The 16675-nt window shown below is 43.6% G+C and overlaps 1 pseudogene; it reads right to left on the bottom strand.

Moving 5' to 3' along the window:
* LOC135573691 (small ribosomal subunit protein uS5m-like) overlaps positions 1–11368 on the bottom strand; it is a 145573-nt pseudogene extending 134205 nt beyond the window's left edge.
* Between the last annotated feature and the right edge of the window lie 5307 nt (positions 11369–16675).

Genomic DNA, 16675 nt, shown 5'->3' on the forward strand with positions numbered 1-16675 from the left:
TCTTTAATAAACAAACGTAACACACAACAAAACACTAACACTACAAAACGAAAACAGCCTATACAAGTGTCTACTAACCTCTAACCAGGACATCAAGACACACAGGACAATCACCCACAATACAACCAAAGAATATGGCTGCCTAAATATGGTTCCCAATCAGAGACAACGGTAAACACCTGCCTCTGATTGAGAACCACTTCAGACAGCCATAGACTCTCCTAGAACACCCCACTAAGCTACAATCCCACTATACACACATTCCAAAATCCCAAGACAAAACACACCACAATACAAAAACTCTATGCCACACCCTGGCCTGACCCAATACATGAAGAAAACACAAAATACTTAGACCAGGGCGTGACAACAGTGTTGAAATGAATCCATTCTAGTGCAATAATACTGGTCAATCAAAAAACTGTGTAGCATATGCTAGCAGCTTAGAACGCTTCCACAGTCTCCTTTAGGCCTGTACACACCCATAACCTTCATCCCTTCCCTTCATCTCTCCTATATATTGGCACAACCACCCTACAACAGATGCCAGTCATGTCACAAAAGGAATGAGGCACACAAAAAAAGTTGAAAGGCATGAAAAGAACAACAAGCCACGCTTCCCTCTCCTACAGTACGCACACTTTGTTTTGCCTTACTTTGCTCATGGCTATGAGACTTCTGTGCTAGAAGTCTTCAAATTGGACACAGACTAAAGCAGTAAACAGGCGTACTGCATATCTAAACAGTTTGTTCACAGACAAAATACAATCAAAGAGGTCTGAACAGAGTTCTGAGTGAGTAGAAAACTAAAACTCCAGCTCATCTCCAACAATTTGTCATGACCTAGTGAAAATATTATCTTCAAAAGAACCAAGCCCTCAGGCAAAAGAGCCTTTAGAACACAAATGAGTCTTAAAAAATGAATCACTCTGTGATCTAACAGAGCATGGCCTTTTCACAAAATGTCTTACATGGACACCGTATTCAAGCATAGGGACCCTGTTTTCTGTTCTCTCTTGACTCCCTGTACACGCCCAGTCAGTGAAGCTGGCCACTCAGATGCTCATATCAGACATGTCTGACACATTCATTAGATTCAGCAGCCATATCTGCTGTGCCACCAGTCAGCCAGCCAGTCAGTCAATCAATCAGCGAGTCAGTCAGGCGGCCCAGCATCTCTTTCATTAGCAGTTGTAATAATCCTGGGCTAGGCTGCCATGACCAGCTATTAGAACATTTTGCGTCAGGCAGAGAGACAACCGAGTTCCACTTGGCCCAATCATTTCACTCATCTTTCACATTACACTGAACAAAAATATAAAACGTAACACGTAAAGTGTTGGTTTCATGTTTCATGAGCTGAAGTAAAAAAAGATCCCAGAAATGTTCCATACACACAAAAAGCTTATTTCCTCTCAAATGTTCTGCACACATTTGTTTAATCCCTGTCAGTGAGCATTTCTCAGTTTCCAAGATAATCCATTCACCTGACAGGTGTAGCATATCAAGAAGCTGATTAAACTGCATGATAATTACACAGGTGCACCTTGTGCTGGGGGCAATAAAAGGCCACTAAAATGTGCAGTTTTCACAACACAATGCCACAGATGTCTCAAGTTGAGGGAGTGTGTAATTGGGATGCTGACTGTAGAAATGTCCGCAGAGCTGTTGCCAGAGAATGTTAATTTCGCTACCATAAGCCGCCTCCGACGTTGTTTCAGAAGTACGTCCAACCGGCCTCACAACAGCAGACCACGTGTAACCACGCCAGCCCAGGACCTCCACATCCGGCTTCTTCACCTGCGGGATCGTCTGAGACCAGCCATCCGGACAGCTGATGAAACTATGGGTTTGCACAAACGAATACTTTTTGCATAAACTGTCAGAAACCAGGAAAACTCATCTGCGTGCTCGTTGTCCTAACCATGGACTTGACCTGACTGCAGTTTGGCATCGTAACAGACTTCAGTGGGCAAATGCTCACCTTCAATGGCCACTGGCACGCTGGAGAAGTGTGCTCATCACGGAAGGATCCCAGTTTCAACTGTACTGGGCAGATGGCAGACAGTGTGTGTGGGCGAGCAGTCTACTGATGTCAACGTTGTGAACAGAGTGCCCCATGGTGGCGATGGGGTTATGGTATGGCCATGCATAAGCTACGGACAACAGAAACAATTTCATTTTATCGATTTGAATATACAGAGATACCGTGACGAGATCCTGAGGCCCATTGTCGTGCCATTTATCCACCACCATCACCTCATGTTTCAGCATGATAATGCACAGCCCCATGTCGCATGGATCTGTACACAAGTCCTGGAAGCTGAAAATGTCCCAGTTCTTCCTGTATCTGTATGGCCTCCATACTCATTAGACTGGTTTTCTGATCTACGCCCTACTATTTTCTTAAGGTATCTGTGACCAACAGATCTGTATCTGTATTCCCAGTCATGTGAAATTCATAGATTAAGGCCCAATTCATTTATTTCAATTGACTTATTATTATTATTGACACTTATAAGAACTGTAAGAACTGTAACTCAGTAAAATCTTAGAAATTGTTGCATGTTGCGTTTATATTTTTGTTCAGTGTAGTACATCAGATTAGTCTTAGACTTCCTTATGTGCTAAAGATCACACACTTAAGTTAACATAGACAATTCTGGCATTCGACATCTCTTGGAAAAGTGTACCTTTCCCTATCAAAAAATAACTAAAGAAGTCTTCCCAAAACAATTCAACAGGATGTCAGTCAGTTTTGAAAACCCATTGCTAAAGAATCATTTGCCAGCAAAATCTTTAAAAAGTATGCTGAAACATCATAATACACACCAAAGCAGTTTCTCAACTATTTAAAATTTCCAATAATAAGTCTGGAGATGCAACGCAATTAAAGTAGCAACTTATCTTGAGTATGTATAAATAGAAATATAATGCTGAGAGAGTGTCAACTGAAGGTGGCAGGTTAATAAAGTCAGGAACGTTGGGTGTATGTTTGGGTTTTCTTGCATAGGCTGAGACAGAGCTGGTGGTGACAGATGAAGCATGGGTAATTATCGCAGAGAGAAGCTGAAAGAGAGAGTGGGCTGCCTGCCTGTGTTGTGCTGAGTTGAGCTGACAGACACACACCAATGGAAGCTCTCCGTTTGACAGGTTCACCCACTGTGATTAAGTCTCACTTGGCGAGCTCGGGCCTTTTTTAATGTGTCCTATTCAAATGCTCAAGTAGATATGTCTATGTCAGGGATGGGCAACTGGCCTCTTGCAGGCCTGCGGATCAATTTCTCGGAACTCAGTCTCGGGGTCTCAACTTGTTTAGCGTCAGACTAGTAGAATATACATGGTGCAATTATTTTATTGTGCATCAGCAGTATTTCTTGTTGGGGGGGAGGGGTTCTCCATCCCTGGTCTATATTATAGTGCACGGAGCTTCCTTCCATCTCATACTGCACAAATAAACTGCAAACCTGGTTTCAAAAAACAGATAAAGCAACACCTCGTGGCACAACACCTCTCCCCTATTTGACCTAGATAGTTTGTTTGTATGCATAGATATGTAGGCTACGTGTGCCTTTAAAAATGTATGTAGTTCTGGTCTTGAGCTGTTCTTGTCTATTGATGTTCTGTATTATGTCATTCTGTATTATGTTTCATGCTTTGTGTCATTCTGTATTATGTCATTCTGTATTATGTCATGTTTTGTGTTGAACCCAGGAAGAGTAGCTGCTGCTTTTGCAACAGCTAATAGGGATCCTAATAAAATACCAAATAGTGCCGTCTCTGGTAATACTGGGGCAGTATCGAGAGGTTCAAGTCGTAGACCAGAGTCGGGGATGATTCGCATTGTGAATAAGAGCGGCATTATAGTGAGGGTTGAGCACATACTGTATCAGAGCTGATGTCAGCTAATATTAGAATTAATCCATTTCTTCACTTGATAAAGTAATGTGGAAAGGAAGTGTGTTCTGTTGATAAAAAAATAAGCATTGACATAAGAGCTTGGCTGAGAATGACAATGAGTTAACATGAAAAGAATAGATATGCTGTAATATAGTTACTCTATCAACTCTTCAGAGTTCGGGAACACCAGTACTTACGCTTGTTGAAGAAGCTGCTATGTCTGGTCTGTATCCAGGTAGCAGGGGCAGCAGGGGTCCGTAGAGAGCCAGTGGGTCTGGCCAGGTGAGAGAGGCAGGGCACCCCGTGCTGTCCGAAGTGGCGCTACCCCTGAAACACAGCACAGACAGGGAATGTTATTTACTGCACATTAAAATGACCTAGAATAGCTACGAATGAGCCAATCTTCTTTATTTTGGATTTGGGTGTCAACGACTTTTGAGCACTTTGTATACCGCCAAACTAGCTCTAGTCCACGCAACCGTCTGGGCCTTAGATATGCATGGACCAACGAGTCTGGTCGCATAGAGATCCTACTATAATTAATTATTAAGTATTCTAATTCTATGGATTGTCATTCATTTAGTATTTTGGAGAAATTACACCCTGTGCATACAAAGAAAGGTTATCCAGCACTCAACATCTTTACTTTGGTGAGTTAAAGATTTAGATTATATGACTTAATTTGCAATTTATTTCATAATTTTTGGGGGGAGCTAAACAAAATGGGGGCCTGACGACTCACACTAAATTCTACCGCTGCTCTGTTGTTCGCTACATACTTTAGTCTGAGACTCATTGAAGTCGTCTGTAGTGTCGCGAGGAATGAGGGGTGTTGTACAAAACAAAGCTATTAGCAATTGGATTGTCTCTAACCAATCAGAGTATCAAATGACAAATTTTCTAACCGCCACATCTCCACATTATCCACTAAATTGACCAGAATTCAAAAACATTTGTTTATTTTTTTAATTAAAATGGCGCCGAAGTAGAAGATTTTACGTGTCCCCAACCAATTGTGTTTTTTTGTTCATTTATTAGCGTATTAGTAAAAAAATTGAAAACTTATTTTGTACATAACGTTGCCTCTACCGTCTCTTATGACCGAAAATAACATCAGACATCAGGACTGCGATTACTCAACACGGACAGGCAGAATCCTTTTTTACCTTTAACGAGTCTGAAGAGCCCAAAGGGAACGATACACTGCTTTCTCTGGAACAGGCCCAGATCCCTGTGATTTGCGTGAAGAGGAGGTGGAGAAAAAGGAGCCAAAGGTCGGGCTGCCTTCTGAGAATTCGAAGTCGATCGAATAAACCCCCTCTGCCTTCAATTCTGCTAGCAAACATGTAATCTTTGGAGTTATCCCCCTCTCTTTGCCTCTTCCTCTCTGGCATTACCCACGTGTGTTCTGTCTCTGGCCCAACGCATCGGTTTCTGGACCAATCAGATGGCCACGAATGTGTTCATGTTCGGTAAGGTACTCAGATCAAAAGACAGTACAGTATGAAAGGGAAATGTAAAAAAAGTTCAACTTCATATTCATCATCTCCAGCACCACCTCAACAGCAACATGTGAAATTTGCGGCTTTCTATGTTTTGTAGTAAAAAACAGAGAAAGATAAGCGTTTCCAATGACATCATCGGTGTGCATCGTGTGATTTTAACCATTTAGGAGTTGGCATTGACTACTAATTGGTTGATGATGTCATTGGAAACACTTATCTTCCTCTATATTTTTACATAGAAACATAGAAACACTCCATTTTCACATATGTTGATGTTGGGAGATGATGAATATGAAGTTCAAAATGTTTGACATTTCCCTTGAAGACTAAAACTGAAGGCTAAAACTGCTTCTCCAAAAGAAATGCCTGATCACACTTGTAGGCAATGTCATGGCAAGGTTGGCTAGCGAAGCCTCAGGGTTTAGAAACTCTGTGCTCAGATCCAGAACATTGCCCAAAACTAACATGCTGACCAAAGTGCCTCCACCATCGTGTGCATGTTGATTTTGTCCAACTACACCAGAACCGTTCAAAACCAACTGTGGACTAACTATATTCATTTGGGAACAGGTCGAAGCACATGAAACATTCATGGACTTAAACAGTCCATTAAAACCCAAGAAAATGGGAAAACCATGACACACACAGACATGTACACCAAACAATCCCACACAACCAGCAGGCTCTGCTCTGGACATCAACCACCCGAGCCACTGCCTGTTCACCCCGCTACCATCCAGTAGGTGAGGTCAGTACAGGTGCATCAAAGCTGGGACCGAGAGACTGAGAAACAACTTCTATCTCAAAGCCAACAGACTGTTAAACAGCCGTCACTAACACAGAGAGGCTGCTGCCTACATACAGACTCAAAATCATTGGCCACTTTAATAAATGGAACACTAGTCACTTTAATAATGCCACTTTAATAATGTTTACATATCTTGCATTACTTATTCCATGTGTATATACTGTATTTTTATACCATCTATTGCCTCTTTCCTATGCCGCTCGGTCATCGCTCATCCATATATTTATATTCTTATTCCGTCCCTTTACTTAGATGTGTGTGTATTAGGTAGTTGTTGTGGAACTGTTAGATTATTTGTTAGATATTACTGCACTGTCGGAACTAGAGGCACAAGCATTTCGCTACACTCGCATCAACATCTGCTAACCATGTGTGCGTGACCAATCAAATTTGATTTGAAGCACGTGCTCCACTTTTTTAACTTCTAAAAGCTAGTTGGAGTCGGTGTGTACCTCCGTTTGTACCACTGCACAGTGGGCTCCTGAGTGGCGCAGTGTTCTAAGGCACTGCATCTCAGTGCTAGAGGAGAGACCCTGGGTCTGTAGTGCAATTGGTCCAGCTTCCTCCCGGGTTAGGCCGGGGTAGGCCGTCATTGTAAATAAAAATGTGTTCTTAATTTACTTGTTCTTACTGCCTAATTAAATAAAGGTAAGAAAAAATATTAATATTTAATGGATGTGTACACAGAGTGCACCCGTTGCGGCCTGTTCCATTGAAAATGAATGACTTCCACCGGAATGCACAGAGTTTGATGCATCTAGTGGACATGAGGCGTTCGGAGTCTTGGTACGCAGTCAAGAAATCCTCCACGAAAGGACATGGAAAGCGACAGAGCACGGGGACAACAGATTGTCTTCACGCGATGGACCAGAGCTAGGCATTCATCAAGAAAGACATATAAACGAAAGATAAGAACGGATTTGTTGAGCAACGTACATCCCGATAATATATTATTATCGATAAGACATGATTTCTGATGGAATGGTGATCTTAAATAGTTAGCTTGCCGACTGTCTCGCTAAATCTGACAACCTGAGAATGACAAGTTAGCATTAGCCATAGCATAGCGTGCAGCCTTTGTCCTTCAAAACAGACTACACGGTTCAGTATGCAACCCAATTACATATTCTAGGGTTAAAACGTGTAATTTGGGAAATATATTCACTTCCCAGTGTAATCCGGAGGGCACAGCCCATCCGTATGGACGCCGCCATTTTGAAGTTATGAAAGGTCCTGAACAGCACAACAAGTAGACTGAGATGTGCCGGTTCACAAATAAGATTTTGTTTAATTTTGTCACGTTCTGACCTTAGTTCTTTTATTATGTCTTTGTTTTAGTATGGTCAAGGCGTGAGTTGGGTGGGTTGTCTATGTTCCTTTTTCTATGTTTTGGGATTTCTGTGTTTGGCCTGGTATGGTTCTCAATCAGAGGCAGCTGTCAATCGTTGTCCCTGATTGAGAACCACACTTAGGTAGCCTGGTTTCACTTTTGAGTTGTGGGTGATTATTTTCCCGTGTCAGTGTTTGTGCCACACGGGACTGTTTCGTTTGTGTCGTTCTTTCACTTTGTTATTTTGTATTTTGTAGTGTTCAGATTTACATATTAAAACGGACACTTACCACGCTGCACATTGGTCCGATATCTCTTACTCCTCGTCAGAAGAAGAGATAACATTACATTATGGATAACGTACAGGTAAATATGATTATTAGGAAAGCTATATTCAATGTAATTAAAGCTATAATGAAGTGTTTAAATTATAAGCATGTCGGCTTCATCTGACCTGGACCTCAGATCCTGGTATTAGGCTACATGGGTGACTGGTTAAGAATTATTGGGTGATATAATCCTGCTATTCTGTGTGAAATAGTTGTACAAATGCATTTTCTGTCTGTTAAATTAGCTTGATTTCTGATGCCTGTTTCTGTTGAATGTACTCACAGGTTCAACTTAAAGAGCTAAGCTCATGCTATGCTTATTGCCACTGTGTGTTCTATTACAATACATTTCAGCATTTCATGAGACTTCTCACACCTGCAGAAGGCAAGGAACTGTGAAAATAAAAAAGGCCTCTAGAACAGAACATCTTGTTACAGATCATGTCTCTCATATCTGTGACAGCTGCCATGTGTGCTGCAGCTTTGGAAATGACTCCCAGCAGCAGTGCACTGAACATGGAAAAGTGAGGGTATGTACGTGCATTTTCTTGTTGGCGTTTTGACAATTTATCTATCTACCTTGTCTGCTGTTGGACAAAGACAGAAGCGTCGAATGAGAGAGAGACAGCTCAGGAAATGAACCAGCGGATGTGAATACAACTCAACACAGGTCCAAATCAAATCAAATCAAATGTATTTGTCACATACACATGGTTAGCAGATGTTAATGCGAGTGTAGCGAAATGCTTGTGCTTCTAGTTCCGACAATGCAGTAATAACCAACAAGTAATCTAGCTAACAATTCCAAAACTACTACCTTATAGACACAAGTGTAAGGGGATAAGAATATGTACATAAAGATATATGAGTGAGTGATGGTACAGAGCGGCATAGGCAAGATACAGTAGATGGTATTGAGTGCAGTATATACATATGGGATGAGTATGTAAACAAAGTGGCATAGTTAAAGTGGCTAGTGATACATGTATTACATAAAGATGCAGTAGATGATAGAGTACAGTATATACATATACATATGAGATGAATAATGTAGGGTATGTAAACATTATATTAGGTAGCATTGTTTAAAGTGGCTAGTGATATATTTTACATCATTTCCCATCAATTCCCATTATTAAAGTGGCTGGAGTTGAGTCAGTGTGTTGGCAGCAGCCACTCAATGTTAGTGGTGGCTGTTTAACAGTCTGATGGCCTTGAGATAGAAGCTGTTTTTCAGTCTCTCGGTCCCAGCTTCGATGCACCTGTACTGACCTCGCCTTCTGGATGATAGCGGGGTGAACAGGCAGTGGCTCGGGTGGTTGTTGTCCTTGATGATCTTTATGGCCTTCCTGTGACATCGGGTGGTGTAGGTGTCCTGGATGGCAGGTAGTTTGCCCCCGGTGATGCGTTGTGCAGACCTCACTACCCTTTGGAGAGCCTTACGGTTGTGGGCGGAGCAGTTGCCGTACCAGGCGGTGATACAGCCAGACAGGATGCTCTCGATTGTGCATCTGTAGAAGTTTGTGAGTGCTTTTGGTGACAAGCCACATTTCTTCAGCCTCCTGAGGTTGAAGAGGCGCTGCTGCGCCTTCTTCACGATGCTGTCTGTGTGGGTGGACCAATTCAGTTTGTCTGTGATGTGTACGCCGAGGAACTTAAAACTTACTACCCTCTCCACTACTGTCCCATCAATGTGGATAGGGGGGTGTTCCCTCTGCTGTTTCCTGAAGTCCACAATCATCTCCTTAGTTTTGTTGACGTTGAGTGTGAGGTTATTTTCCTGACACCACACTTCGAGGGCCCTCACCTCCTCCCTGTAGGCCGTCTCGTCGTTGTTGGTAATCAAGCCTACCACTGTTGTGTCGTCTGCAAACTTGATGATTGAGTTGGAGGCGTGCGTGGCCGCGCAGTCATGGGTGAACAGGGAGTACAGGAGAGGGCTCAGAACGCACCCTTGTGGGGCCCCAGTGTTGAGGATCAGCGGGGTGGAAATGTTGTTGCCTACCCTCACCACCTGGGGGCGGCCCATCAGGAAGTCCAGTACCCAGTTGCACAGGGCGGGGTCGAGACCCAGGGTCTCGAGCTTGATGACGAGCTTGGAGGGCACTATGGTGTTAAATGCCGAGCTGTAGTCGATGAACAGCATTCTCACATAGCTATTCCTCTTGTCCAGATGGGTTAGGGCAGTATGCAGTGTGGTTGAGATTGCATCGTTTGTGGACCTATTTGGGCGGTAAGCAAATTGGAGTGGGTCTAGGGTGTCAGGTAGGGTGGAGGGGATATGGTCCTTGACTAGTCTCTCAAAGCACTTAATGATGACGGAAGTGAGTGCTAGTCGTTTAGCTCAGTTACCTTAACTTTCTTGGGAACAGGAACAATGGTGGCCCTCTTGAAGCATGTGGGAACAACAGACTGGGATAGGGATTGATTGAATATGTCCGTAAACACACCAGCCAGCTGGTCTGCGCATGCTCTGAGGGCGCGGCTGGGGATGCCGTCTGGGCCTGCAGCCTTGCGAGGGTTGACACGTTTAAATGTTTTCCTCACGTCGGCTGCAGTGAAGGAGAGTCTGCATGTTTTAGTTGCGGGCCGTGTCAGTGGCACTGTATTGTCCTCAAAGCGGGCAAAAAAGTTATTTAGTCTGCCTGGGAGCAAGACATCCTGGTCCGTGACTGGGCTGGTTTTCTTTTTGTAGTCCGTGATTGACTGTAGACCCTGCCACATACCTCTTGTGTCTGAGCCGTTGAATTGAGATTCTACTTTGTCTCTATACTGACGCTTAGCTTGTTTGATTGCCTTGCGGAGGGAATAGTTACACTGTTTGTATTCGGTCATGTTTCCGGTCACCTTGCCCTGATTAAATGCAGTGGTTCGGACTTTCAGTTTCACGCGAATGCTGCCATCAATCCACGGTTTCTGGTTTGGGAATGTTTTAATCGTTGCTATGGGAACGACATCTTCAACGCACGTTCTAATGAACTCGCTCACCGAATCAGCGTATTCGTCAATGTTGTTGTCTGACGCAATACGAAACATATCCCAGTCCACGTGATGGAAGCAGTCTTGGAGTGTGGAATCAGATTGGTCGGACCAGCGTTGAACAGACCTCAGCGCGGGAGCTTCTTGTTTTAGTTTCTGTCTGTAGGCAGGGATCAACAAAATGGAGTCGTGGTCAGCTTTTCCGAAAGGAGGGCAGGGGAGGGCCTTATATGCGTTGCGGAAGTTAGAATAACAATGATCCAGGGTTTTACCAGCCCTGGTAGCACAATCGATATGCTGGTAGAATTTAGGGAGTCTTGTTTTCAGATTAGCCTTGTTAAAATCCCCAGCTACAATGAATGCAGCCTTAGGATATGTGGTTTCCAGTTTACATAGAGTCAAATAAAGTTCGTTCAGGACCATCGATGTGCCCGTCTCTGGAGCCTGACCAGAAGACCGCTTCCTCTGCCCCTTTACGGCGTCGTTGTTTTGGTTCGCCGGCTGGGATCCGATCCATTGTCCTGGGTGGTGGGCAAAACACAGGATCCGCTTCGGGAAAGTCATATTCCTGGTCGTAATGATGGTGAGTTGACGTTGCCCTTATATCCAGTAGTTCCTCCCGACTGTATGTAATAAAACCTACCAATGTAAGAAATAACTCGTAAAAAAACAAAATACTGCATAGTTTCCTAGGAACGCGAAGCTGGCGCTGTTCAACAGGATAAACTGCTGTTCAACAGGATAAACCTCATCCCAGACCCAGGCTCCTAAAATGTTCTGTCTGACAGCCGAAGCTGTCAGGAAATATGACAGGAGACAGGAAACAAATGAAAAAGATTCTGGAAGGTCCCTCTCCCACTGCCAGTGCAACGAGCAGAGTTGAAGCTTAAAATACATTTAAAAATATACAGGGTTCGAATATGGCAATTTCGTTGTACATGTGATAAAGATCTTTCCGGGTTCTACTATTATTCGCTCTCCTTGGGGTTTGATTACAAATGACTCTGAGGCTTTTCTTCATAATTTACAGCCCTTTTCTAAGTGTAAATATGAGTGTTTACTGTGTTAGACATGAGTGTAGCTGCAGCACTAGTATGGGGCAGTGTAGGAGGCAGGAGAGCTACAGTTTGTCTTATAATAATGATTCAGGTGTTGCATGACCATAATCCATTCAGTATCTAAAGGAACAAATAGCTGTATGTTTCTCAATCCATGCTGTATTCAGGTGATAGAAGGGATAACTTTCCTCTGTCAATTATACTGACTCACTCCACAGTGTATCTCTTGATTTTAATCAAGTGTGACATATCGCTACTTTGATTACTTTGCAGAAAAAGAACCATGTCCATTCATATGTCCTGGAGCATTGGCAATATTACATTGTAATGACACACCACTGTAAAGACATTGTAATGACACTGTAATGACTCTTCTCTTACAAGAGGGATAACCCTATCACTTTACCCGCTCTGTCTGACCCTTCTTCAAGCGTCGGTCCACTAGCGCTGCATGCTCTTTTTCCTCAGATCTCCTGTTCCTCTGGTCTGTGACAGACGCTTCCATAATCAGGCTCAATTCACCGTGCTCTGTATAATTACCCTTCCTCAGGCTACCAGCTGGGCCCTCAGCCACAGGAAGTGGTTTTGTGTGTGGCGGGTCACCCATCACTCCCGCTAGAGGACTCAGCTGTAATTGGCACGTGGCGAGGGAAAATATAAAGTGTGTGTCACAATTGCATTCAGTGTAAATGTGACAGCATTATATTCCTTTTCTGTGTGATAATGAAGGTAATGGTATCAAGTTATTTTGTAAGGGAGGGGTAACTGCTGTGCTGCAGTGTGATACTGTTATCAAGAGATAACTGACTAACTGGTGAGTTAAAGCAAGTTTTGCATTAGCACACACACATAATCTCAATAACACAATGTTTACACGCACGCGCGCGCACGCACACACACACACACACACACACACACACACACACACACACACACACACACACACACACACACACACACACACACACACACAGTTTATCCATACACACAGAGTCCCCATCCCTCTTATCCATATCTAGTCCAGAGTCTATTGTCCAGGCCAGGCATTTCCTGAAGAGACCCTTAGGGGACCCTGAAGGGGTTGATGAGGAGCAAGCCTCCAGCCCTCATGCTGATTGATGTCAGCCTGTAATCTCCATAGCCACCTGGTGAAGTCTGATTTAGTGAGGCCACTCTGGGCACAACCTGACAGGGATCGATGCATCCCTGTTGGCACCATGCAGCCTTGGACCAAGCCACTGACTCTGGCAGCTACTGAGGAGAGAGAGGGAAGGAGGGGAGAAAGAAAAAAGAGAAAGGGGGAGGGAGAAAAGGGAGAAAGAGAGGGGGAGGAAGGAGAAAAGAGAGAGAGAGAGAGAGAGGGAGATGGGGGTAGGGATAACAGAGAGAGGGGGAGGATTGAGAAAAGAGAAATAGGGGGGAGGAAGGAGATAAGAGAAAGAGAGAGAGAGGGGAGGAGGGAGAAAAGAGAGTGGTGAGGAGAGAGAAAATAGAGAGGGGGAGGAGGGAGAAAACATCCATAGTGACACAATAGCATTCAAGATAGTCCACCGGTGCAATTTAGAGCATCAGTGTTCCTGACCAATATTGCAAGAAGCATCTCTATCAAATCACCCGGAAGCATCTCTATCAAATCACCCAGTACCTCTTCTCAACAGACCATTGTAATTCATTCATTTTATTTTGGGAACCAGTTCATCAGGACACAAATGAAAGCACACCTAGGATGCACTTTTCATTACAGTAAATTGTCAACTGCTGACATTCCATAAGGACACAGTCTTTTCATTTTGGATTCATTTTCCCTGCTTTGGGGTTATCAGTGTTACTGCGCTGCTGTGAGCAATGTTGACTGTCAGGCATATGCTGTTTTCCTCGCCAGGGAAATTGCTCCCTAGCCATTCAGTCCCAGAGTTTTTATTCAAGATTATTGATATGAAAATAATGGCTTTTCTGGGAACACAACCAAAGAGACTAACTCAGTGTATCCAGTTCCATTTAGAGGAAAATTAGTCTGTGTACTTGGTTAGCTGGAAACACAAAGGCTAAATTTAACTAAAGTGATAGTCCAGCAATAGTGAAATTGAAGGTTGTCACATTAGGGCTTGGCTAAACATGAAACAAAGTGTTGGCAGGTCCACTGGCCATTTTTCTGCTATTGTTTTGATGTCCCTGAAACAGCCATTAAATATATTAGTGATGAAGAAAGCATCACTCTGGCTGCATTTACACAGGCAGTCCAATTTTGATATTTCTTTTACAAAATGGTATTTTGGCCAATCAGATCAGCTCTAAAAAAGATCTGATGTAAAAAGATCTGATGTGATTCCACCTCTGGCCTGCTCGCCTCCCTACCACTGAGGAAGTACAGTTTCAGCCCAGTCAAAAAATGGTGGAACAAACTCCCTAGTCAATCACCACCTTCCGGAGACACCTGAAACCCCACCTCTTTAAGGAATACCTAGGATAGGATAAAGTAATCCTTCTCCCCTCCCCCTTAAAAGACCTAGATGCACTAAAAGTGGCTGTTCCACTGGATGTCATAAGGTGAAAGCACCAATTTGTAAGTCGCTCTGGATAAGAGCGTCTGCTAAATGACTTAAATGTAAAATGTAAATGTAAATGTGATTGGTCAAAATGCCAATTAGTGGAAAAAAGATTGGCATTGGGCTGCTTGTGTAAACACAGCCATGTTTCTGTTTGAGGGTAACCCTTTTGTTTTGTTCTAAATGAAAGCGCCGTCTCAGCCGATGATTATAGGAATAATAATTGATGAGTGATGGGACATTCACGTGCTTGTTGGAAGTCTTATGTCTGACATCATTGTGTTCAAGTGCTTTTGAAGTTGGAACAATTCTTCAACCAATAAGATTTTAGATCGCTAGATAAGCTAGCTGACGTTGCTAATAAAGTTAGCTAGCTTGCTTAACATTTAGAATACGGTCAAACTATCTACATTCTACCGTAACGATGTGCGCTGAGAGTCGGGAAGCAAGTTCAGGGAGTGAGTGTTTTAATAAATCAACAGGACATAATACAAAACAAGAAGCAGAAACAATGATGCCTGGGGAAGGAACCGTGGGGAGTGACATACTGTATATAGGGCAGGTAATCAAGGAGGTGATGGAGTCCAGGTGCGTGTCATAATGTCATAATGCGTGTAAGAATATGGTCAAACGATCTACATTCTACTGGTGACAGGTGTGCACCATAACGAGCAGCCATGTGACCTAGAGGCTGGAGAGGGACACGTGACATCTACATTCTCCACATTGATGAGTTTGGAATGGTCAAAAACTGTTTTGTTTTCATCTTTTGGTTGAAAAGTGGTGAATTGTCAGAACTCGTGTAACAACATTTTCTCTGAGTTTCCCATGCACTTATAATTACGACTTGGAGAGTCGTTTAAGTGAAACTTCCCAGTCAAAACTCAGAACTTCCGTTAACTCCAACAGCACAGGATCAAACCCGAGAGCCTAGTAACCATAACAGAATGCATCAAAATAGCTATTCTCTTTGATTTCTTCATAATTAAAAAAAAAAAAAAAGCACTTGAACATCTGAGTTATCTCATTGCAGGTGCATGGGAACAATGTGATTACTTTAAAGAAAAGACAAACTAGCACAATGCTCTTGCTCGTATCACTTATTTTTATTAAAGCTTACATGATGGCCTTTTGGCCTTTCAAGAGTAATTTCTTCATAATTTAACTCCAAAAGGTTTGAATAAAATCACACATGACCGACAAATAATTGAACCAACTCTGTCAGATTAAATATTGATTGTGAAAAACTATTTCATATGAATTGTTTCCATCCTTTTATTTAGAAGAGAAACGTAAAGCACTAAAACAATAAAGCGAATAAACGAAACTTGACGCTACATGCAGTGCAGAAAGCAACTACACACAAACATAGTCAAGAGTCCACAAATCACAATGGTCGACAATGGCTAAATCAGAGACAACGATAAACAGCTGCATCTGAATGGGAACTATATCAGGCCACCATAGAAATACAATTCCCCTAGATAACCCACCCTAAATCACACCCTGACCTAGCCAACATAGAGAATAAACAGCTTTCTATGGTCAGGGTGTGACAGTACCCCAAAGGTGCGGACCCCCGACCGCAAAACCTGACTCAATAGGGGAGGCTTCGGACCGTGGATCGTCGCAGGGGACTCCGCACCATAGATCGTCGCCAGAGGCTCCGGACCGTGGATTGTCGCAGGGGACTCCGCACCGTAGATCGTCGCCGGAGGCTCCGTACTGGGAACCCTCGCAGTAGGCTCTGGACTGAGAATCCCGCTGGAGGCTCCGGCGACAGTTCCCAGTCCAGAGCTTCCGGCGACGTTTCACGGTCCGGTTCCTCCTCCGACAGGTCCGTGGTCCGGAGCCTCCAGCGACGATGCACGGTCCGGTTCCTACGGCGACGATCCAAGGTCCGGTTCCTCCGGTGACGACCCATTGTCCGGAGCTTCCAGCGACGATCCCCGCACCAGAGTCGTCATGGAGGACAACGTATCTGTAAGCGGAGTGGGTACTTCGTCCTGCACCGGAGCCGCCCCCGACACTACATGCCCACCCGGACCCTCCCCTATTGAGTCTTGCGCTTTGCGGTCGGAGTCCGTTTTTGTTTGGTGAGTTTTGATTCATTAAAATATGTGGAACTCTACGCACGCTGCGCCTTGTCCATTCATTATGACGAGTGTGACACAATACTTCATCAGATGAGAGCAACATTGTCACTGATTAAAGTGCTGG

This window comes from Oncorhynchus nerka, linkage group LG10, assembly GCF_034236695.1.
Source record: "Oncorhynchus nerka isolate Pitt River linkage group LG10, Oner_Uvic_2.0, whole genome shotgun sequence".
NCBI classification, from domain to species: Eukaryota; Metazoa; Chordata; class Actinopteri; order Salmoniformes; family Salmonidae; genus Oncorhynchus; species Oncorhynchus nerka.